This window comes from Spermophilus citellus (genome assembly GCF_964194105.1).
Source record: "Spermophilus citellus genome assembly, chromosome: 3".
Taxonomy (NCBI): Eukaryota; Metazoa; Chordata; class Mammalia; order Rodentia; family Sciuridae; genus Spermophilus; species Spermophilus citellus.
In genome coordinates, this window is record NC_138184.1 from 105,604,760 (window position 1) to 105,630,058 (window position 25,299).

The 25,299-nt window shown below is 37.4% G+C and overlaps 1 pseudogene across 1 annotated transcript; it reads left to right on the top strand.

Annotated features, from left to right (window-relative positions):
- The first annotated feature begins 18,704 nt into the window (after positions 1-18,704).
- On the top strand, positions 18,705-20,417 carry LOC308643380 (zinc finger protein 131-like; annotated as a pseudogene). The gene is made up of 3 exons: positions 18,705-18,851; positions 18,925-19,301; positions 19,404-20,417. The product of its transcript is annotated as a zinc finger protein 131-like (transcript).
- The last annotated feature ends 4,882 nt before the right edge of the window (positions 20,418-25,299 follow it).

The following is a 25,299-nucleotide window of genomic DNA, read 5'->3' on the forward strand; positions in this document are numbered from 1 at the left end:
CATTACAGTTACTTTAATGTCATTGTTCACACTACAACCACATGACAAACATGTTCATTAGCATAAAGAGAGGTGATTGATGGCCTGTTCAAAGGTGAAATGACCTGAAAGATGGCCTCTCAGCATGGAAAGAAGGAATGTGTATTTGGAGCAAAAGATGGTTTGGGAACTGAGACTAGGGATTGTGTGTGTGTTTCCGAAATTATGAGATACACTATTTGAGGAGTTAATTTAAATTGTAATGCCTGATATTTTAGATATTAATTAAATAGTAGTGTGTTGTTGATCTGCTCAAAAACCTTTAGATCAATCCTGTGTCATTGTTGCCTGAGATCTCAGTGTATGGTTTCTTGGGAACATTCCAGGTGTCCTGGGTCTTCCTGAAAGAAGCAACTTCTTGTTTTCATGCCTGTTTTATTGTACCATGTCATATTGTCACTTCAAACATATTCAGGGTACCCATGCTGAAGGAACCACTGTTTCACTTAAAGTTGTTGTAGAATTTTTTTCACCCAATGATCCATGACATAGAAATAATAAGCATGAGTTCCCATAAAGAACTACAAAATTACCATTGCATAAAACATGATTAATTACTAATAAAGCTAAACAAATAAATTCCCAGAGCATAGTTCTGAAGAAAAGTAAATATGTGGTTCCTTGTACAATAGCAATGGCATAAAGGACAAAATATTCACATGAGATGCAATGGGAAATGAGTAGTCCCTAATCCTGAAAGTCTAAAGACCATGAATTATCATTGCTCTGACATGCTAAGTTAGTATGGCATTCAATAGTAAAGTCCTGTGAGCATTTTGATGATTAATATTTTTCAAAATACCTCTATTATTAGTGACCTTTTTGTTCTCTTCAAAATATTTATGAAGAAAGGTTGGTGAACCTGTACTATGTTATAGTTAGGCAAGATCAATTAGATCTACTGTTCTATAGCACTGTAGGGTGAATTTTCATCAGGATGATGTACTATACTTTATATGTTTTTATTATTACATTATAGCCATTTGTAATATTGGGGTTCACTTAGACATATTTTCTTCCATTTTAATCCAAAGTACTTTCCCTTTTTCTCATCTTCTCCTTCTCTATTAACCTTTTTCTCTACTCTATTATTGTTTATTCTATTTACTATTACTTTTTAAAAATTGGTGCATTATAGTTATACATAAAAGTGGCATTCATCATTATGTATTCACCTGTGCACATAGCACAGTTAGGTCAATTGCACCCTGAAGATGCTTCCCTTCCCCACTCCTCTTACTTTCCTTTCTATTCCCTTTTCTACTCCCCTGTTATATTTTCAATAAATCCCCCTATTTTTATTCTTTGTTTATCTTTAGCTTCTGTTTTGAAATAGAATATTCGACCCTTGTCTTTCCCATTCTGGCTTGTTAAACTTAGCATCATGTTCTCAAGTTCCATAAATTTACCAGCAATTGACATTATGTCATTCTTCTTTATGCCTGAGAAAATCTCCTTGATATATATATATATATATATATATATATATATATATATATATATATATATATATATATAGAGAGAGAGAGAGAGAGAGAGAGAGAGATATCTCACATGTCTTTATCCAATCATCTGTTGATGAACATCTAAGTTGGTTCTGTAACTTTGCTACTGTGAATTGCCCTGCTATAAACTTTGGTGTGTATGTATCAGTATATTATGGTGATCTTACTTCTTTTGGAGAAACATTAAGACATAGGATGGCTATGTTATATGATTATTTCATTTCTTATCTTTTAAGAAATCTTTATACTGCTTTCTAAAGTTGTTAAACTAATTTGCTATCCCACTAAAAATGTAAAGTGTATCTTACCCGTATATCCTCACCAACATTGATGATATGTATTCTTGATGATTCACATTGCAATTGGATCTAGATGAAATCTCAGTGCAGTTTTGATTTTTAGTTCCCTGCTTGCTAAGGATGTTGAACACTTTTTAATACATTTGTTGGCCATTTTTACTACTTCCTTTGAGAAATATCTCTAGTTCATTTGCACATTGTAGTATTTTTGGGGGGATAATTTTTTTAAATAGTTTATATATTTTAGATATAAAACTCCTTTCAAAAGACTACCTAGCAAAGGTTTTCACCAATTCTGTAGGATTTTCTTCAAACTTTTTATTGTTTACTTTGCTATAGGATAGAAAGTGTCACAGAGAGACATATCCACATAGACACAATCATCCGGCCTTTTTCAGAGTTGCCAAATCACACATTGGAGTAAAGGTGGTCTTTTTAAAACTGTATATTCATATGTAATAGAATAAAACTACATCCCTGTCTCTCACCCTGCACATATTTTCTTTCAACTCAAAGTGAATCAAATATCCAGGAATTAGACCAGAAACACTGTAACTGCTAGAAGAAAACATAAAGTCAACATTCGATCATACTGGCACAGAAACATACTTCCTTAATAAAACTTTTAAAAAGGTCAAGAAATAATACCAAAAATCAGCAAGTGGGATGGCTTTAAGTATACTATGTTTTTTAAAAATGCTAGTGGAAAGGATTTTGAATGTTTTCATCACGTGGAAGTGATGAATATTCAAGAATATAATATCTAGACTAGAACCAAACTAGATGTCCCTCAATAGAAGAATGGATAAAGAAAATGGGGAATATATACTCAATGGAATGTTACTCAGCTTTAAAGAAGAGTGAAATTATGGCATTTGCCAGTAAATGGTTGGCATTGGAGAATATCAAGCTAAGCAAAATAAGGCAATCCCAAACAACCCAAGGCCAAATATTTGCTGTAATATGTGGATACTAATTCACAATAAGGCAGGAGCCATTAAGGAAGAATATCAGTACCATAGAATGGGCGGAGGGAAGTGATGGGAGGGAGGGGAGGGCATGAGGGATAGGAAAGATAATAGAATGAAACAGACATTATTACTGTATGTATATATGTGACTATATGACCAATATGATTCTGCAACATGTACACTCAGAAAACTGAAAAATTATATCGCATCTATGTATGATATATCAAAGTGCATAAATGCATTCTTCTGTGATGTATACCTAATTAAAACAAAACAACAAAGATATATAAAGCTCTAAGTTGAGAAATAAAGATTAAAATAAACTGTTTTTGCTTTTAAAAAAAGAATATAAATGTGGTTCTCCTGATTTGAATACAATACACAACATAGACAGGTTTTGAAATCTTCTAAAAGTTTGGTATTAAATATGTACAATTTTATATCTCAACTGAAAATGATGCATTAAGAAGTTATAGGAAATCTGTTATGTGTGTGTGTGTGGGGTGTGTGTGTGTGTGTGTGTGTGTGTGTATACAAACACATTTATTCGAATGCATACTGTATAATTATTTGAAAAACCACAGAAAATTTGCTCTTCCAGTCGGAGTCTCTACATACACAAGACACAAGTGCTAGGGTACCTTCACAATGTCATATTAGAAAGATCACATTCTCTAAACCTGTTGCTACTGCTATTCTTTGTAATGCTCTCTATTTAAAACAGTAAGTACATCATTATGAGGAATCTCTCATCTTCATTAAGAGCAGAATCACTAGAGTGGACATTAATCAGACACTACCCTTTCTGCACATGCAGATATTGGGTAAAGAATTCATATTAATATAACTAGAATCAGGGAGCAAGTGTCAACTCAGATGCCTAAAAAGTCAGGACACAGTGCCATCTCCACCTCCTCTTGTTGTCCAGAAGAACATATACTATGAGCACATACAGCCTCAGGTCAAGCTTGCAAACAAACCTGGACACTCAGAACATTATTTCAAGTCTTAAATACCAGAGGCCCCTTCCCTCTGCTGCTATGACTTTATTGTTTAGGGGTAAAGTTTTGTGACTGTTCAAGCCTCAATGACTAAGTTCTAAGGTGTAGATTATTGATGGGGAGGTGATGATAATGGGAAAAAATACTAGAAAAATAATTAAAAAGCACATGAAGAGAAAACTTGGGTTCTCAGGTATGGATATTATCCTCACTGATTTGCCCAGAAAAGAGGTTGCTGCCAGGCCATGGAACATTCAGTTTGAAAATGGAATTTCTGGAAACCTGGGAAGAATTAATTGGTCATTGGACTAGGTATTCTGGGAACTGAATCTGATTTTATTTGGATATAAAAGTAAGCTTTATATTATTTAATAACTATTGAATTTGTAAATGAGAATATGTAGATCTGTACTGGGAAGATTTGGACACCAGGAGACAAGATTATATCCCCCAAAGTTACTGCTGCTTCCACCATAAGAGATGGTGACTGTCTGTCCAGAAGACTCAGGCTGAGGGAGTTTCAGTCAGAATTGACTGGGCCCAGGGTCCAGAAATAGTTTAGACATACGCGTGTGTGTGTGTGTGTGTGTGTGTGTGTGTGTGTGTGTTTCCATCCTGAGTCTGCTATTCTCATCCTGCTCTGTCTAGTCTGAAGCAATAATCATTTCCTTACTAACCTCTGAAACTTAGTCACAGAAGTGAGGACCATGAAGTCAACTACCTGTATAAGGTATCTACAGGAAAATGCAGGCAAGATGGGAAGGATAAAATTTGATCATGGGTGATTTGAATTCAAACAAGTGCAATTTATGCATTCACTTTAAAATTATATTTTTTGCAAATTATATATATATATATAATTTTGTAGTATAGAGTGTGTTACTACCCTTGTACACATATTGAATCAGGTTAATGAGCATATCCATTATTTCAGCTTATTTGTTATCTTAAAGTAGTATTGTTAAGTAATAACTCACATATCAACAATTTAGCCATTCAACATAAATGCTACAATGACTTAATATGCTCACAGTTGTGCAGATATCACCACAATCAATTTTAGAGTATTTACTTCATGCAAGAAGGAAACTCTATGACCTTCAGCTGTCAATCCCAATTTCTTCCTTCCCTCCACTCTATGGATCATTCTCCAATTTACCCCATAGTTATTTTTTAAATTAATTCCTTTAGATGTACACAATGGTGAGAGTCCCCATGGTATAATTATATAAGTAAATAGGAATGTTAAGTCAGAATCACTCTAGTTTCTGATACTTATCTCATCTCTCCTTCCTGTCTTTCATTTCTCTTTGTCTACTCCACTGAAATTTCAATGTTTTCAATTTCCCCACTTTATTGTGTGTTAGCTTCCATCTGTCAGAGAAAAATTCAACATTTGGCTTTTGGGGACTAGCTTATTTCACTTAGCATGATAGTCTCCAATTCCATGCATTTACTGGCAAATGACATAAAGTCATTCTTCTTTATGACTGAGTATTACTCCATTGTGTATATGTACCACATTTTCTTTACCCATTTATCTGTTGAAAGGCACCCAGGTTGGCTCCATAGCTTAGCTATTGTGAATTGTATTGCTATAAACACTGATGTGGCTATGTCATTATATTATGCTGATTTTAAATTCTTTGGATATATATACCCAGGGGTGAGATAAAATGGGCCTATCGTATTTTTAGAGGAATCTACATACTGCTTTCCAGAGTAGTTGTTGCAAATTGAGTCCCACAAGTAATGTGTGAGTGTACCTTTTTTCTCCACATCCTCACCAACATATATTATTAATTTTATTTTTCTGATTGAAGTGAGATGAAATCTCAATATAATTTTAATTTGAGTTTTGGTAATTGTAAAGAGTGGTAGGACACTTGTGAGAAGAAAATGTGGGATGAACACTCCAATATGTTGGCTCAGGAACTCACTATCTTAACAAGATTTCTGAAGCACAGGAAATAAAAGCAAAGATCAATAAATGAGATGGCATCAATTTACAAAAAAAAAATTCTTCAAAATAAAGGAAAAATCAAGAGCATGAAGAGGGAGCATACAGAATGGGTAAAAATCGTTGCCACCTGCTCCTCAGATAGGAAATTAATCTCCAGTAAATAAAAAAAACTCCAAATTCTCAACATGAAAAAACAAATAATGCAATCAATAAATTGCCAAAAGAATGTTTCTAAAAATGAATACAAATGACCAATAAATATATGAAAGATGTTCAATAAATACATGAAGAAATATATAAAAGTTTGGCATAGATTCAGCACAGCTAATCTCACCATCTTATGCATTCACAACACTAATGTTTTTTAGAAAAAGTATAATCCAATAGAAGAAATATTAGTAGAGTACAGAGAAGGGAACAGGGCTTAGGAGGATGCAAGGGAGAGGGGAAATAATGGAGGAAATAATAAGGAAATAATAGAGGAAATAATAAAAACAAATTTTATTTGCATGCTTTTATAGTTATGCCAAAATGAATTCTATTCTGATGTATAACTAAAAAGAGCCAGTAAAAAAAATTATTTTTATTGAAATACATCCATGTCCATTCATTTAAGATTTGTCAGTGACTGCTTTCATGTCTCACCTGTAGAAATTAGGTGTTGTAACTGACAATATGTAGCGTGCAAACTCAAAAACATTTACTACATGGTTGTCAGTGTACAAAATAAAGTGTTTCCCCAATGCCACCCCATCCATGATGATAAATAATACTAATAATATTCCATCATGATGTGGCCTCCTGCCTCAGCCTCCCAAGTCACTGAGATTACAAGCACTCACCATGGCATCCAGATAAATGATACATTTTAACAGAGCCATGTGTGCTTTTCCCAATCACCTGCAGTGGAACCGTCTTGTCTCCGAGACCCACAGCTGGTCTGTGCGGGTCAACATATCTTTCTACATACACCATATCACTGTGGTCACAATAATTTGTGCTATCTACAGTGAAAGCTCCCAGGACAGAAAATCTGAAAATGGCTTCTTCTATCACACTTTACTAAATGGAGAAAAGATATTGTCAATGTTTCATATATGGACCAGGCTCTGCTTACAATCTCTGGAACTTGCAAATAGGTCTATGCAGGGCCTAAAATAAAATGACAGTGATTCATATTTAAAATGCAACTAATTCCCCACAAGGTTTTTGAGGCTATGGAGAATGGAATACTTTTCCTAAATTCTCTTTGAATTGATTCATCATTGGTAAAAGGGAATGAAATTGACTTATGAGAGTTATTTTTATATCTTGCTACTTTGCTGAATTCATTTATGAATTCTAGAAGTTTTCTGGTGGAGTTTTGTGAGACTTCTAAATATAGGATCATGTAATCAGCTAATAGGGATAGTTTGAGCTCCTCTTTTCCTATTTGTATCCCTTTAATTTCTTTCTTTGCGTAATTACTTTGTGTGCAATCTTAAGAAGATTTTTTTTACACTATTTTCAAAATATTTAGGGTTTAGTTGTTTGAAGCTTTTTGAGCTGTTTCCCACAAAATAATGAATAATTGTTTCATCTCATACTACCAAGTATGAAAGAAGACAAGAAGCACAAAGTTTATAGGACCACTCTGAGTTCAGGGAGTAGGATACATCAAATTTTGGGATTTTACTCCAATTTACATAAGGAAATAGTGAAAATTCCAAATGGATTAAAGCATTCCAATGTGAAGATGTACTGGGACAAAAAGTGGTGCCAATGGCCCAACTGTATGAACAATTTTATCCCCTAGATCTGCAACAATAAAAAATTGGCAATAGGGGGAAAAGCTGGTATTTAGATAAAGACCCTTAGGAGAATCCCAGTTGTAGACCATGAGGTTTGGGCAACAGTCTTTATCACCAGCTGTAGAGAATTAGATTCCATTTTGCAACAGCTCATGATACAAACCCAGGACTTGATAGGCGCAGACAACATCAGGAATCACTTGAACTTAAGGCCAGAACTGTGAGCTCCACCAGTCATGAGGTCAGGCAAGCCAAGCAGTAACAATTTCTTGGTAGATATTTTCATCTGAGATAGAGCATTAGCTAAAAATAGTCTCATGGGCAGTTTGTTGATGCCTCATATCTCTGACTTTCCAGTACAAGAAACTCCCCCTGGATTCACACTTATATACTTTAGGTGGAGAAGTAGCTTCAGGTCCCAGGTGATTTTAAAGAGCCTGACACCTGAGATATCCAGTCCAGCAAACTCTAATAATAATACATTCATTAATGAGGGTTTCTTATGCATTCAAATCTACTAATCTCATTAAAATTAAAAAGGGATGCATAATTACTTTAATAGATATTTACTATTAAAATAGTACCAATTTCACAAGAAACTGATAAAAAGTTATTTATATTGTATTTTACATTCTTTTTCTCATGTTATTTCTTTAAAATATAATATGTATAATACATTTACATTATATGTCAATTTGGACACAAATGTTTTCTGAGAAATATTTGATCTTTTTCATTTTATCATTTACATTCATTAAGATAGGTTTAAATAACAAACTTGAGTGAAGCATGTTTGATATTATTATAACCACTGAAATAATAAATAAATAATATTTATCTTTTGGTATTTGCAGCCACATATGTTAACCTGGTCCATGTTTCCTAAAATTATTTTGACTTTGAAGAACAGAAATGCTATTCCCCAAAGAACTTAAAAGAGCATACTATAGGGATACAGCTACATCGATGTTCATAGCAGCACAATTCACAATAGCTAGACTGTGAAACCAACCTAGATTCCCTTTAATAGATGAATGGATAAAAAAAAATGTGCCATTTATACACAATGGAGTACTACTCAGCACTAAAAAATGACAAAATCATGGAATTTGCAGGGAAATGGATGGCACTAGAGCAGATTATGCTAAGTGAAGCTAGCCAATCCCTAAAAAACAAATGCCAAATGTCTTCTTTGATATAAGGACAACTAAGAACACAGCAGGGAGGAAGAGCATGAGAAGATCACCATTAAACAGGGACGAGAGGGGGGAGGGAAAGGGAGAGAGAAGGGAAATTGCATGGAAATGAAAGGAGACCCTCATTGTTATACAAAATTATATATAAGAGGAAGTGAGGGGAAAGGGGAAAAACAAGAGGGAGAAATGAATTACAGTAGATGGGGTAGAGAGAGAAGAGGGGAGGGGAGGGGAGGGGAGGGGGGATAGTAGAGGATAGGAAGGGCAGCAGAATACAACAGACACTAGTATGGCAGTATGTAAAAACGTGGATGTGTAACCAATGTGATTCTACAATCTGTATACGGGGTAAAAATGGGAGTTTGTAACCCACTTGAATCAAATTTATGAAATATGATATGTCAAGAACTATGTAATGTTTTGAACAACTAATAAAAATGAACATTTGGTATTTGTTTTTTAGGGATTGGCTAGCTTCACTAAGCATAATCTGCAGGAAGAAAAGATTAACATTAAACAGAGACATGAGGTGGAAGGGAAAGGGAGAAAAAAGGGGGGATAGTACGGGATAGGAAAGGTAGCAAAATACAACAGTCATTAATATGGTATTATGCAAAAATGTGGATGTGTAACCGATGTGATTCTGCAACTTGTGTTTGGGGTAAAAAATGGGAGTTCATAACCCACTTGAATCAAATGTATGGAAGATGATATGTCATGAGCTTTGTAATGTTTTGAACAACCAATAAAAAAAATGTAAAAATAAAATTTAAAGAAAAAAGAAATTGCATGGAAATGGAGGGAGACCCTCATTGTTATACAAAATTACATGTAAGAGGTTGTGAGGGGAACGGGATAATAAACATGGAGGGAAATGAATTACAGTAGATGGGGTAGAGAGAGAAGATGGGAGGGGAGGGGAGGGGGGATAGTAGAGGATAGGAAAGGTAGCAGAATACAACAGTCACTAATATGGCAGTATGTAAAAATGTGGATGTGTAACCGATGTGATTCTTCAATCTGTATTTGGGGTAAAAATGGGAGTTCATAACCCACTTGATTCTAATGTATGAAATATGATATGTCAAGAGCTTTGTAATGTTGTGAACAACCAATAAAAAAAATGAACAGAAATGTTAGTTTAAAATGTACACTGTTTTACCAAGTGTCTTATAAAATTCCATAATAGAAATAATGTACTATCACAATATTTATAAAGCTGAATAATGTGATTTTGGGGGTGTATGAATCAAATCAATGTTTTGGATGAAAAAGTTATAAACTCCTGCTATCATCTACATCTATGTTTAAAAAAACACAATATTGATTTTTAGGTGACTGTATTTATCATCACTTTTTTTACTGTAAAAAACACTTCTTATCAAACTTAGTGTGCATTTGCAACATCATTAAACTATTTTGGTTCTATGTGATGTCATGATTGCCAAAAAGTGAGTGACCTGTAAAGGAAATAATCCTAGTGATCAGATGAGTCTTGCCTCATTCTGTGGCTGTCAGTTAGCTTCCTTCTCGAGGCACACATGTGTTTTGCCTAAAATATTCATATTTAATATGTCCATGATGGCATAGATAGAGATTATTCATGGGATCATTAAAATGGATTTCCAGTCATGAAGGTGACCAGGCTATATTGTCTCTGTTCCATTTCAAAACATCAAAACCAACCCTGAGTTTCTAATATGAGGTTATTCCCTCTGGGAAACACCTTGACGTACTGAGGGCAGATTAGACCTTTCATCACAGCAGATTAACCTTAGTTCTTACTGAAATAGGCATGTACTTATGAGAGAACTTGTTTTCCTTTCCTGCAATGCTTCTGCTAAACTATTATCCATGAACATAGGGAACATGAAAACCACTATCATGGTATTAAACATGGGCTTCTGAGTACAACATTTATGTCACAACCAATAAAGGACAATAATTGGGACATGTTCCTACCATTATTACTCTTATGATTGTCCCCTACATCCTCAAATACCAAGCTTGATAGAAAGGTTGAATGATACTGAGAACTAGTTATAAAGCCAGTTGAGTGATTATGTACAAGACCAATAAAAAATACTATTTTTTGTGTAGCCAGGTTTCTGTAACAGGAGTCAAGGCATGGAATTGGGAGTTACACCACTCCCTATCCTTAGTCACCAACTAGCACAATGTTTGCCTCCCATATTGGAGAATTCACATTATGCTGGTCTAGTGCAGAGGTTTTATTTACAAAAGGAGACTGCTTCCACAGGAGACACAAAAATGACTTAATTAACCTGGGTCTAAAGCCCCTTGGACTACTCTTGAAAGGAAATCATTAGACCAAGTTGGGGCTATTGGGTCACTATTAGTCCTGATAATCAGGGAACTAGGTTGTCACTGCAGACTTTAAGTAAGAAGGCACCTGCACGGGATGCAGATGATAACTTCCTTACTCTGTAATTAAAGTCAGAAAACCAGCACAACCCAATTCAGAAAGACTTTTGATGGACCAATAGTATCTGGAATGAAGATATGCACCAACACACTTGGCAAGACTATTAAAAAACACTAGCTAAGGCTCTTTTTTGGTGCTAAAGGGGATATGAAGTTTGGAGTGAAGAATGTAGCAATGATGCCCACAGGAATTAGAATTATATGGAAAAAACATTTTTTTGTATTTTATTGTGATTGTATTTGAATAGTTTTTCCTTTCCTGTCTGATCCAAGTGACATCCAATGTAAGATATGTTAAATATCATTCACTTTATATCCCAGTATTTATGTGACATTACCAAATATTAAGAAAAAAATTAACATATTTGACAATGAAAAGTATGTTGTATATTCATGGAGGAAAAAGATTGGTATTTTCTGTTTTGTTTCCTTGTTGGGTACTTTGTCATATTAAGGGTATCATGGTTATTATAATTGTCCTTATTTTGAGATGGTGAGATCATGGAAATTGGAATGATTTTCTGGTTCACATAGGTAGGATGTGGTAGTTTTATTTGTTCCATCTTTGATAGGCTTACATATATTTCTCACAATTACTCAAATGTATATTTCTGGTTGGGATAGTAGCAAGAATAATTTTTGTTGTACAAGGTATGCAGGTTAGAAACGAAGGACTTTGATTCTGTAACTCACACCTGTATCTGGGTATCCGTTGGGTCACTATGTAGACATGAGGGGCTTAGTCATCCATGTATCCCTGGATTCACCTCCATTATGAGTCTGATGCTTCAAATCTTTCATAATCCAGAATACTTAAGATTTCATTTTACAAAAATGCAAGGAAAAATTGGTAATTTTAGGGCAATAGGGCTCTTTACAGTGGAAATTTAGAAGGAGACAGCAGCTTTTTGAATACAAAATGGCTTTTGTGCTCCCTTTTATAGTCTGACTAGCTATTATGTTGCTGTGATCAAAAGACCCAGTAAGAACTATTTAGAGGAGGTTATTTTTTTTTTGATGCATGCTTTTAGAGGTCACAGTGTGTAGATAGCCAGCTCCATTGATCTGGGCCCAAGGGGAGGCAGAATATCATGGAGGAAAGACATAGAGGAGGAGAGCATCTCAAGTCATGGCAATCAGGAAGCAGAGAGAGCACTACTCACAAGGGACAAAATATAAAACACAAAGACATGCCCCCAGTGATGAACTCATCCAGTCACAACCTACGTGCCTACCGTTACCACCCATATCAGTGTATTAAGTCATTGATTAGTTTTACACCTTGTAACCTAATCATTTTATTTCTGAACATTATTGCATTTTTCTACACATGAACTTTTTGGGGAGACCACATATCCAACCATTATAGTCCCTGGATGTCAGCATTGGGAACACCTGAACTTCATTGATCAGATCTCCTGGTGCAGACTCTGAGGGGGAGAATGATGCTCAGACTGTCTTGAAATCAGTGCTGAAAGAGACAGTAACCCCTTAAGACCACTCAGCATCCCAACAGATTGTTTTGGAGCTGGATGACCTGCAGGACACCCTAAAATGGGGCAAGACTCTGAGGTCATGGCCTCAACCAGCCATTAAACTGAACCTGTCAGAGAAAGATGTGAACGTGGGGAAGCAGTTTCCTATAACCAACATCCCTTTGCAGTGAGGGCATCTCCGTGAGCTGTGAGATGGGTGAGATTCTATGTGAGGTTGGGTGAGCTCTGAAGAGGAAATCAAGCTCAATCCCTCTCTGTACATTACACTGGTCTTCTGTGTTCAGCATGAAGGTTGCCATGGGAACCTGGGTTTACAGGGTCTGAGAAGTGCTGAGCAACTCAAGGGCTAGAAATCTGGAGCAAATCCAGAAACAATGACATGGAGGGATGGCTCTTCCTATCTATGTTTCCATTCCATTTTTTTTTCATTCTCACTGCCTGGTTCAGAAAACACCATGACAATATGTCTTGATGACCATAAAATCATTTCTGACCTTTCCTTTGTTGAGCCTTGTTGTAGAGATGGGAAGAAGCAGTATAGGGCCCTCATCTCTGGATGAGCTGAACCAGTTCTGCTCAAGGCTCTATTTTCAGTCCTACTGAATCTGGAGAAAAGAGTGACACTTACAGGGTAGAGGTTTGTGTCTCACTTCCCTATCTTTCTGTGTCACTGTGGGAAGTTCATTATCACCTTCACCATATGATGAAGAACAGTAATAGACAGCCTCATCGTCAGTCTGAGTTCTGCTGATGGTCAGAGTGGCTGTTGACCCTGAGCTGGACCCAGAAAATCTCTCCAGGATCCCTGAGGGTCGCTTACTGTCATCATACATTATCATCACAGGGCTCTGTCCTGGGTGCTGCTGCTGGAACCAGTCTGCATAATAATTTGACAATTCATCTCCAGAGCAGGTGATTGTGGCTGTCTGTCCTGGGGCTACTGAGACTGAGACTGGCTGAGTCAGCTCATAGGAGGCCACAGAACCTGCAAGAGAAGGGAGAGATGAAGGACCCCTACCCAGGGTACCCAATAAATCTATGTCCAAATTAGCTTAGATTTGGGGGGAAGGTCCAGCTCATGATCCTGTGGTACCCCCACAGGTAGAGTCTGGGACAGGGGAGAAAAGATCACCTGTGTAGAGCAAGAGGAGTGGGAAGAGTAGAGGTGTGCAGTTCATGGTGGAAAGCCAAAACTCTTTGTGCTGATATGCACAGCACAGCTGGGTTTTCCAGGACCTCTCTTATTTCTTTCAAGATGTTTGGGTAAATGCATATGCAAATTATTCATCCTCTGTAATCACCAATTATGGGAAGTCACTGAAATCAGCTGTGGGTACAGAAGAAGAGACTGTGAAGTTGAAGGTTGAGCACTAACCTTTCTCCAAGATGCTTTGGGCAAAAAATCAGCCTTGATTTCTATGACCTCTGATTAATGTCATTTTCCAGGAATTGACCCCTTGACCACTGTTCCAATTTTTCTGATCTGTTTCTTCTCTGGCTCTATTTCAGCAGAACTGTGAATATTTCAGGAGCCTGGTCACGGGCTGAGCTGGGCCCGGTGTAGTGGACAATGGATCCTCATCTTCCTCATTCTGCTCAAATTGTTTCCCAGATGTACTTTGTTTTCATCTTTGGTATTTTGTTTAATGTTTTTCTGGTTGTTGGGATGCTTTTAAATATGTCACACATTATACCTTGTTCACTTAAGTAACCACATTCTTTTATGTGTTTCCTACATTTTCTGGCCTCAAAAACACTGTTTAACATCCCTCAATCCACAATATACAAGCAATAGTCAAAAGTATGCTATTTTTAATCATCCATCTTTTATGTAATATGTTTAAAAGTGTCAGAATTCAAACTTGATGGAGAAAACAGGTTTAGGTCCCATATTCTCTGTGAAGTTCATCGGTGTCACAGTTTTGAACATGGCTGAGCTCTGTAGGGTGTGTTGTCAAGGATCTCTCAAGCAACAGGATCCTGTCACTGAACCGAGGTTAATTCAAGGTTCAGGAATGTGATGTGAAGCAGATGGTGGACAGTGTTATTCTGAAAGTCTCCTCAGGGAGCCTGTGCTTACTCCATCCAGGGACAAGGGACCAAATGCCCCCTTCCCTCATCAAAGACTGCACCTGAGCATAGGAGACCCAGCCTGTGGCAAGATATGCCTGGAGGTAAGAGAAAAGGCCAGGGGGAAGTGTGTAGAAATCTTTCAAAATGTCTAGGATGGAGCAGTCATCCCTGGGATGACTTCTGGACAGTGATAAATGGTGCCCAGAGATTAGGAGGCCCATGTATTCATGCTGAGAAAATGACACAGACCCTGGTAAATTCATCTTCTCATGCTGTGCTCCATGCTGCAGCACCTGGACCAGAGCTTGGTCCCTCCAGTGAGTTTTACCCAGAAAAGGCTGCCATGCTGACAGATATGACTAGGCTCCTACAGGCCATTTCCCAGCTGAGGTACTCTTTGTTCCTAGGCTTTTGACAACGTCCTGTGGTGATCCTGTGTTAACCTGATCCTAGGAATGTGCTCACTAAAGGCCAGGACATAGTTTGTACTCTTCTGATGTCTAAACTTGAGACTGAAATTAGACGCCCCTTGGATCCCAGAGCTGGCTTCACTCTTGGCCTAAGTCTGTTCAGCAGCCTTTGCTGTCTGCTTCTGGCTACTGCTCTGCTGTCCCCTGCTGGTTGAGTATTCCCAGAGCAAGAGCCTCTCACTTCTTGTGAGCTCAAAGCCTTTGTCACCAAACAGCCTGTGTCCAGCTTCACTCCTGTGACTAACAGTAGTCATACCAACCTGCCCTATAACTCACAGATTGGTGGCATTCTCAGTGGATGGGGAGTCATTTCAGTTCCAAGTCTTATGACCAGGTGTTTTGTTTTTATTAGAAAATGGTCAAATTATCTGTGGCCTTTCTCCAATACAACAGAGAAAATGTGTTAAACCATAAGGGGACCCAGGCTTCTTATGTATTGAGTAACCAAGTCTCATATTTTTCATTTAATGTTATTAATGATAATGAAATACCTCTGTCAATGTGATGTTAGTTTTCTACATGAAATTTATCTTTTTTTTATGTTCTTCATTGCTCCACTACTGGTTTACATTGTGATTGGTTGATTATGTCCCAGTATACCATTTTGGATATCTCTTCATGTCCTTTTGCATATATTTTCATAGTGGCTATGTGTATGACACATACTGACTTATCTAAATAACAATATAATTTGAATTGAAATTGATTAAGTTTTTCAAAAATGCAATAAAAGTACATGTTAATTGATTGTATTTCTTCTATGAGAAGTGTTTGCTCAGTTCCTTAGGCCATTTATTGATTGGGTTGTTTGTTTTCTTGATGTTAAGTTTTTTGAGTTCTTTCTATATTCTAGAGATTAGTGCTCTATCTGATGTCTTTCTTCCCCTCAATTGGTTGTTTCTTTTGCTGAGAAAAAGCTTTTTAATTTGAATCCATCCCATTTATTGATTCTTGATTTTATTTCTTGTGCTTTATGACTCTTGTTAAGGAAATTGGGTTGTAATCTGACATGATGAAGATTTAGGCATACTTTTTCTTCTATTAGGTCGTCTGGTCTAATTCCTAGGTCCTTGATCCACTTTGAGGTAAGTTAAAATAAGAGACCCAGAATAGCCAAAGCAATTCTTATCAAGAAGAGTGAAGCAAGAGATATCACAATGCCAGACCCTAAACTATACTACAAAGCTATAGTAACAAAATAGCATGGTATTGGCACAAAAATAGAAATACAGACCAATGGTACAGAATAAAACACACAAAGACAAACCCAAATAAATATAGTTCACTCATCCTACATGTTGCTCTCTATGATGTCCCTGGGCCTCATGCAAAGTCAAAAACCTTTAGAGCAAATCTAGAGATTTCCAAAGTACTGTGCTTCTAAATTCAAACTCAAGATTTGAACCTTACCTTTTACTGAATTATCAGGCTGCAGCCTGCCCAACTGATGTAGACCACACCAGCCACCACAATCATGTGAGCCAATTTAGTAGAACACTTGTCTCTCTGTATATGTGTGTTTCTTTCTGTATATACAGATCTATTATATCTATCCAAACTTGCACTGCTGTAATGGTGTTTGGATATTATAGACTGCATATATAGTGGTGGCCTCAGAAGATTACAATGGAGCTGAAAATTCCTGTAACCTTGTTTTGTCATTTTATCCTATGTTTGAAGTACAACACATTATTCATGTGTATGGTGATATTGGAGTATACAGTGCTACTGTGCAGCCAGACATGTATAAGTATCATAAAGTTATATGCAGTAGATAATATATGATAATGATAATAAATATCTATGATGTTGTCTCTGTATTTATTACACTATAATTCTCATTGTTAATCAGAGTGAACTCCTTCTAAGTATAAAAATGTTTAATGTAAAAATGTATGTTGTGCTATGCTTACAACAGCCTCATACCTCTCGTGTGTACCCAGCCTTTTAGATGGCCAGATTGATGCACTGCTCCCCACCCCAAGATGGCAGCTACTGTCTCTTGATTTCATTGTCTCTTGTGCTAGATTCAAATCTCATGTTGTTTTATTCATGGTCAGAGAAGCAGTAGGCTTCATATACATTATATACATAATATTAGCATATAATATATATGTATGTATTCCATATACATTCACACACACTCCATATGGTCTTGGTGTGTAGCAGGCTTTACCACCTACATTTGTGTTAAGTGGACTGCCTCATTTTCACAGAATGATGAGTTTGCCTACCCACATATCTCTCAAGACATACCACTATTGCTAAGTGATATAGGATTGCATATATATATATATATATATATATATATATATATATATATATATCCCCACACTTGACCCTTAATATTTATATGTTCTGCATCTTTAGATTTCACAAAACATCAATTGCTAATGTTTTGTAAAAAACTACATCTGTACTAAACATGTGAATATTTCATTTCTATCTTTATCAATCCCTACAAATAACAAAGAAATACTAGACAGAAAAAAAATTGTATCTATAGTATCTGTAACCTCTACCTACCCATTTTATTTTATTTCTGCTTTCTGACATCTGTCAATCTATCTATATCTACATGTATCTTATTCTATGTCTACTCTGTCTCCTATTAATTCTATTTCCTTGGAGAATCCTAGTAAAGTTTATCATGTATACTTTTTTGATGTTTTATTTTCATCATACTGTAAGGTTAACAGTGTGTGTGTGCGTGCGTGTGTGTGTGTGTGTGTGTATGAACAATGGACATAATTGATATTATATACTTCACTGATAAATATGAACTTCATAACATGTTCTTTATCCTTTCAGCTTTTGTGATACATGTTATGTAATTTCCATGTAATACAATCTAAACCAAAATATATTTTCCTTCAAATAGTCAATGATCTTCTATAAAGGATGACCAAATTCAGAATTATTTCTTCTTATCCATGTTGTCACCATATCTGATGTTTTCCACATAGTTTGTAAATGAACTTTTCTACTATTATGTCACTTCCTTCTATGAGGGGTCTTTTACTTTTGCTGGAAGTGAGAGTCTACAGATGAGTTCTGGGTTTTTTTTTTTAATTAAAAATTGGTCAGATGTTGCTTTGCAACAGAACCAGAACTCTAGCATTTTTACTTTTTGAGTCATGGTTTCACTAAGTTATTGAGGCTCTCAGGAAGTTTCTGAGTCTGGCCTCAAAATTATAATCCTTCTGCCTCAGCCTCCTGAGTCATTGGGAATACAGACATGCACCACTGTTTGAGTGCAGGTAAATTTTAATGTCTTATAAAATTTTAATTCTGCCTTAATATTTACTTAATATTCACTGGGTAAAGAATTCTGGGTTGAAAGATTTTTTCCTTTCATATTTTAAAGATTTGAGGCCCTCTCTTCTTCCTGTCTTGTTTCTGATGGGCAATCTGCTCTTATCATTAAGCTCCAAATGTCCCTTCCCTTTCGTGGAGATAGAAGGTGTTAGTAAAATGGCCTTTCGTCATTTAATTGAGTTCACATACACAGCAAAACTAATGATACAAGGAGAAGAAAAAGCCAATGATGTATGGAAAGCAGCAGAATTTCTACAAATGCTAGAAGCTATCAAAGCCCTTGAAGTCAGGAAGCAGCTGAGAAGAGATGTTCCTTTCTGTGGACAACTGAATTTGATTACCAAACTGCCTTACCCAGATTTTTTGGTCAAGGAGGAGAAACAAAGAAAATTCAGCTCCATTAGAGGAAAATACCACAGGAAAAAATGAGGCAAAAAAAGAAAGATTGCAGAAACATCAAATGTTATCACTCAGTAATTGCCATCTGCAGAATCAGAGCCTGTTGAAATTGAGGTGGAGATTGCTGAAGGCACAATTGAAGTGGAAGATGAAGGCATGGAAACATTAGAGGAAGTGGCTTCTACCAAGCAGTCCATAAAGTACATACAGTGCACAGGTTCCTCTGATAATTCTGCTTTAGCATTGTTGGCAGATATTACCAGCAAGTACCGACAAGGTGATAGAAAAGGGCAGATTAAAGAAGATGGCTGTGCATCTGACCCCATAAGCAAACAGGTAGAAGGTATTGAAATTGTGGAACTTCAGCTGTCAGATGTGAAGGACTTGTTCCATTGTGAGAAATGTAACCATTCATTTAAATTGTTTTACCATTTTAAGGAACACATGAAATCACACTCCACTGAGAGTTTCAAGTGTGGGAGAGCTCATGGAAATAGCACCTAAATTGTTACCACCTTGAAGAAGGTGGAGTCAGTAAGAAGCAAAGAACTGGGAAAAAATCATATATGTCAGTACTGTGAGAAACAGTTTGATCACTTTGGACATTTTAAAGAGAATCTTCGAAAACGTACAGGTGAAAAACCTTTTGAGTGTCCAAATTGTCATGAATGATTTGCTAGAAATAGTCCTCTCAAATGTCATCTCACTCCATGCCAAACTGGAGTGGGGGCAAAAAAGGGAAGGAAGAAGCTGTAAGAATGCCAGGTGTGTAACTGTGTGTTTAACAGCTGGGACCAGTTCAAAGATCACTTGGTAATACACACTGGAGATAAACCCAACCATTGTACTGTATGTGACTTGTGGTTTATGCAAGGAAATGAATTAAGGAGGCGCCTCAGTGATACTCATAATATTTCAGAGTGTCTAGTAACTGAAGAAGTCCTTTCAGTAGAAACATGTGTGCAAACGGAACCAGTGACATCAATGACTATTATAGAACAAGTTAGGAAGGTGCATGTGTTACCATTACTTCAGGTCCAGGTGGATTCAGCACAAGTGACTGTGGAACAAATCCATCCAGATCTGCTTCAGGACAGCCAAGTGCACGATTCACACGAGTGAGCTTCCAGAGCAGGTCCAAGTCAGTTATCTAGAAGTGGGTCGAATTCAGACTAAAAAAGGTACTGAAGTACACGTAGAGGAGCTGCATGTTGAACGGGTAAATCAGATGCCAGTGGAAGTACAAACTGAGCTTTTAGAAGCAGACTTGGATCATGTGATCCCCCTGAAATCATGAGCCAAGAGGAGAGAGAGCCTAACCAAGCAGATGCTGCTGAGGCTGCCAGGGAAGATCACAGAGGTGCTGAGGGTTTAAAGACCAAACCAGCAGTGGATTCCCAAGTTGAAAAGGCAGAGAATGATGACAGAACAGCTTTGCCAGTTTTAGATTGAAATAATGAATATATTTTTTAATTTACACGTTGGGTTTTTGAACTGATTGTGGGCAGTGTGACTGTCCTTAAACTGACAGACAAGTGGACCAAAGTTAAAAACTATTTCCTGTTGTGCTGAACTGTTTCTATTGAAACAAACTGATGCCCCTAACCCCAGTTAATGCCACAGTTTAGCACTCTTATTTGTATGGTTTTAAAAGTTATAGCACAAGATCTTTACATTAAGGATTGGGGGAAAAGATTCGTTTTAAAACAAAGCCTGATATATTATATACATGTTTTTCTCTGTACTTTATTTTAAATACATTAATTTTTAAATGATGCTCATCTTTTTTTTTCATCTTGTGGTAAAATACTAGTGCAACTTTTCATCAAAATAAAGTTTACCATAGATGTAAATGAACTCTCCCAATTGAAAATGGCCCTTCAGCTGCCATTAAATGAAATTTCTCAGTCTAACTTAAAAGAAAAAGAATTGGTAGTTGTCATCATAAGCAAAAATATGAAGTACTATAGCACTGTCTACATTGCTCCTTATAACACAAACTTTGAAAGAACCAGAGATGTTTTATAGAAAAGTCTAGTTGGTTTTTAAAAGGCACATGGGTGTTTTTGTTTTTTTTAACATTCCGGAAATTTTGCCACCACCACTCTTTCTGTTGCAGAGATGGCACCTGTGACCATTGGGGTAGACAAGAATGTTGTTCAAACTAAAGAAAGCCAGCCAAAATTTTAACTGCACAGTAACAACACACTTTCTTCATGCAGCCTTGTTTCCTATATATTTAATTTTCTAACATGCATTAGATTAAAAATATTTACACACCTATTTTTAATCAGTATTACTTAGAAAATAAAATAAAATATAACAACCACATAAAATAAACCAATATGCTATTTTCTTTACCTGTTAAATATTGGGAGATATTTGTATTTTTAAAGTAAACTTTAAAATTAAAAAAAGATAGGTAGTTAGTGTAGTTAAATTGGGTCTAATATTCAGTATAAGGGGAAGAGCATGGGGAGAAGATTACATCTACATAGGAAAGAGGGGTGGGAGGAAAAGGGAGGGAGAAAGGGAATTGCATGGATGGTGGAAGGAGACCCTCACTGTTATACAAAATATATGTATGAAGATGTGAGAAAAAAGAATAGGATTACTCTAGGTAGAGAGAAGTGATGGGAAGGGAGGGGAGGGAATGGGGAGATAGGAAGGACAGTAGAATGAAGCAGACATTATTAATACTGTGTGTATAAATGTGACTGCATGACCAATGTGATTCTGCAACCTGTATACTCAGAAAAATGAGAAATTATATCCCATGTGATTCATGTGTGTAGGATATGTCAAGATCACTATACTATCATGTGTAACTAAGTAAAACAAAAATAATAATTAAAAAAAGAAGAAAAAAATGGAGACCTTATAAAGAATGGAGTCCATAAAGAAGGTGAAGTTGGATCTGAGCCCCTGAAACCAGAAAAGCACCTGGGAAAATTCAAATGTTAATGTCCCCAAGGTCCCAGACCCATCCTAAAAAAACTGTTAATGAAGTAGCTTCCTCCAAACAGGGAGGTACTGGTCAAACCACCCCAGGCCCCTCTCACCCATATTACTCCTCCCCAACGCATTGCTTCACCTATCTCTCCCCTTGTGGCCATCCTACCTGCATTCTATCACTGCAGGATAGAGGGAACAAAGGACAGAAATGTGGGGGGATAAAAGAAGACTTAGATATAAAAAAGGGAAGATTTCTCCTTTCCAAGAATAATGCCTTTCGGGTCAGGTCCCCTTCTTCCTGGGGGGGGGGGGGTTGGCATCTTTTCTGCTCTCCTTTAATAAAGCCTTCCACTTTTCACTCTACACTTTCCTCCCTGTGCTTCTCTGGTGCTATACTTCAGCATTCAGGGAAGCAAGGACACCAGTAAGCAGCAGTAAGGACATCATATGTGCTAGCAATGTTTTCCTCATGTTTCCTAGGACTGATTTTTCTGATTTTCTTGAGCATTTTGGATTCTGGTTTTCTCCACTTGTAGAATGTTTTGGCCATTGGTTCCTGTCGTAAATGGGCAAAATTGCAATTTATACAATTGAGGGGAGAAATGAAGAATGTCCACATGTTTCTGCCCTTTTCAATTCTTTATTCACTCAAATTACTCAATACAGTTTCACTCTATAGATTCTTAAACAAAAAAAATGACAATCCTTAATGCTAGGCACTGCAATAGACATAATAAATTCACAGCAAACAATTATAGATTAATTATAAGCACTGAAAAACACTGCACTGCAAAACACACTTAATCATGACAGGCTAATGACAGGCATTCCCTCTGTGTGCTAAGTTCAAATGTCAGGTCAAATGTCTTAAAGCCTTAGACTATATGTCCAGCAGATTCACACTCACTTAGACCAGGTGATCAGGTCTGGAACCAAGGCAGGCTTTTCATAGCATGGAGTGGACGAATGTTAAACCACAATACAAAGAAAAGACTATGGACTCCAATTGAAATCAAATTAAAGCAAGCTTGTAATTTCAACCAGCCAGGGCTGTCTCTCCTAAAACCCAAAAACCGCAGGAACAGAGGACAGCCCCACAGCTCTCTAGGGGCACAGCTTTATAGCACAAAAAGTTACAAAGAGGAGGGGGGGAGTCTTGAGAACTTACAGATAACAAAATTTTGACAAGTATAACACAAAGGCTAGTGAATGGTCTACCATCAGCACTTAGGGAGTAAATTAGATTTCAACATCAGGATTTATGAGGCACCATTAGAGTTTCAGAGAGGGTTGTTATCTGGCCAGGGGATGTCAGAGTTTATTAGAGCCACTAAAGTTTCAGAGAAGGTTGCTCTCTGGTCAGGGAAAGCCAGGCATTGGTGAGTTCAAGGCATGGGCAGGCATTCCAAACAAGTTTAAAAATCGCAGTAATTTATGGTAAAGATGAAATTAAATTTTTATGCCTCCTTGTCGAGATGGCTTCCTATCTTAAGAGGGAATTAGGCTGGGTTTATCACGACCAGTTGAGGAGAGGGTCAAAGAGAGAAGTTGCAGCTCTCACCAAGATCCAGATGAGGCAGTAGAGTTTGAGAGCAGTGAGGATCACACAGAGAATCTGGAGTGATGACAAGTGATGGGATGTCAGGTCCTCATCAGGCTCCCCAACTCAAGTGCATCCTTATTTTGACTGGCTGAATCCCTGTTCATTTGCTCTGTTATTTATACTAAATTTGGGGGCTTTTGACCCCTCCCTTCAATCCTTATCAGCTATCACTGGATTTCTCAGTGACATCACTTATCCTGGGGTCAGAAACAGGTGGTCTCCACTCTGATCTTCTCCCCTTTCCCTCTTATCAGGTGAGCCCAGCCTTCCAGAGTCTTCACTTTGTTTATCAGGGTGAGGGGAAATAATTTGTTTGAGGCCATCCTGGAGGGCTCTGTGAGTGTCCCTGGTGAGACTGCAGTTTGCAAAATGGAGTTTTAAAAATAGAGTTGCTTAGGCTCAGGCCTAAGGCCATCCTCACAGTGTGGCACCACTAAATCCCCTAAGTAGGAGGAAGAGGCCCCTGCTCTTCTCACTGAGGCTTCAGAGTTTGTACAGAAGGAGCCCATGTCTCTAGCACCACAAAAGAGAAGTACTGAGGTACACTATGGATTATAGGCCACACTGTCCCTGCAGAGGGCCTGACCTTTGAGGATGTGACAGTAAGAAAGAGAAAGAGTGTATCTGTGAGGAATACTGAGCAAAAGAACCTCAAATATCAGATTCTTCATAGAAAAGTTCCCTGCATTTTAAATTAGTGTATCTATTCTTGTGAAATCTAGACACTTTTTTTGGCAGGCATACATGGATTAAAGGAATGAAGGAATGGTCATCTTTTGATGTTAAAATTGGTGTTGTGTTTTTTGATACACTCAATTATCAAGTTCGCATGAGTTATGAGTAGGATTCAGGATTCAATACCCATGGATGATGGAGGACCTTTAGTCTTGCAGGAGGTTTGGGTGAAGTGAGTCCAGAAGGAGGCATCCAAGAGATGACCTCAGCTTGTATTAGAAGCTGGAATGGATTTTGGATACCTGGATTTTTTTTTTTTTTTTGGCTGTTTCTGAAGACAGTGAGTGGGTCTCAGGGTACTCAGGTCAGTCCCCTGGCACCTGCTTAGTTGTAGAGGAGGATGACCTCCTCAGGGGTGTTTGCTATGGTGCCCTAATGGCTTCTTTCAAGCTGATGGGGAAAGAAGATTCAGGCTATGTCCCTGGGTCTGGCCTAGGCAGCACCTGACACTGAATACAAAGGGGACTCTGGGGTTGCAGAGGGGAAGCCTTGGAGCAGGGGACAGAGGAAGGAGAGATCGTTGATGAAGGGCAGGTATGATAGGGGGGCTGCTGTAGCAGAATAGAGAATCCTGAAGACACTGCTGAGAAGGAACTAGAGGAGGGATGGACAGGTTTTCCTCTCTTCTAAACCTCACAGTAGCGCAGGCAGTCAAGGACATTTACTCCAACTGGAATCCTCCCAAGGACACCACTGGGAACTCTCACATGTTCATTTCTATCCCAGTGGAGACGAGTCCTAGAGAACTGGGATGGTGACCCAACACCTCTCTACTCTGTACATGAAGACATGTGTGCCTATTTTTCTCTGAGAATTTCACCTGCTCTCCTCTCTAGTGGTAACTTTCATCCTGCAGAGAAAGTTTGTTGGGGCTGAGGACTGAAGTCACCAGTGTCAGTTTCACTGTTGGATCCAGGACACTTGTAGTCAGGAGAATGAGAGATTAAATTGGAATTCTTTGCTTTAGGACATTCTTGAAAACTGATTTCCTAGATAAAAAACTGGATTCACTGAAGAACTAGTTCTTACCTGAACAAACCC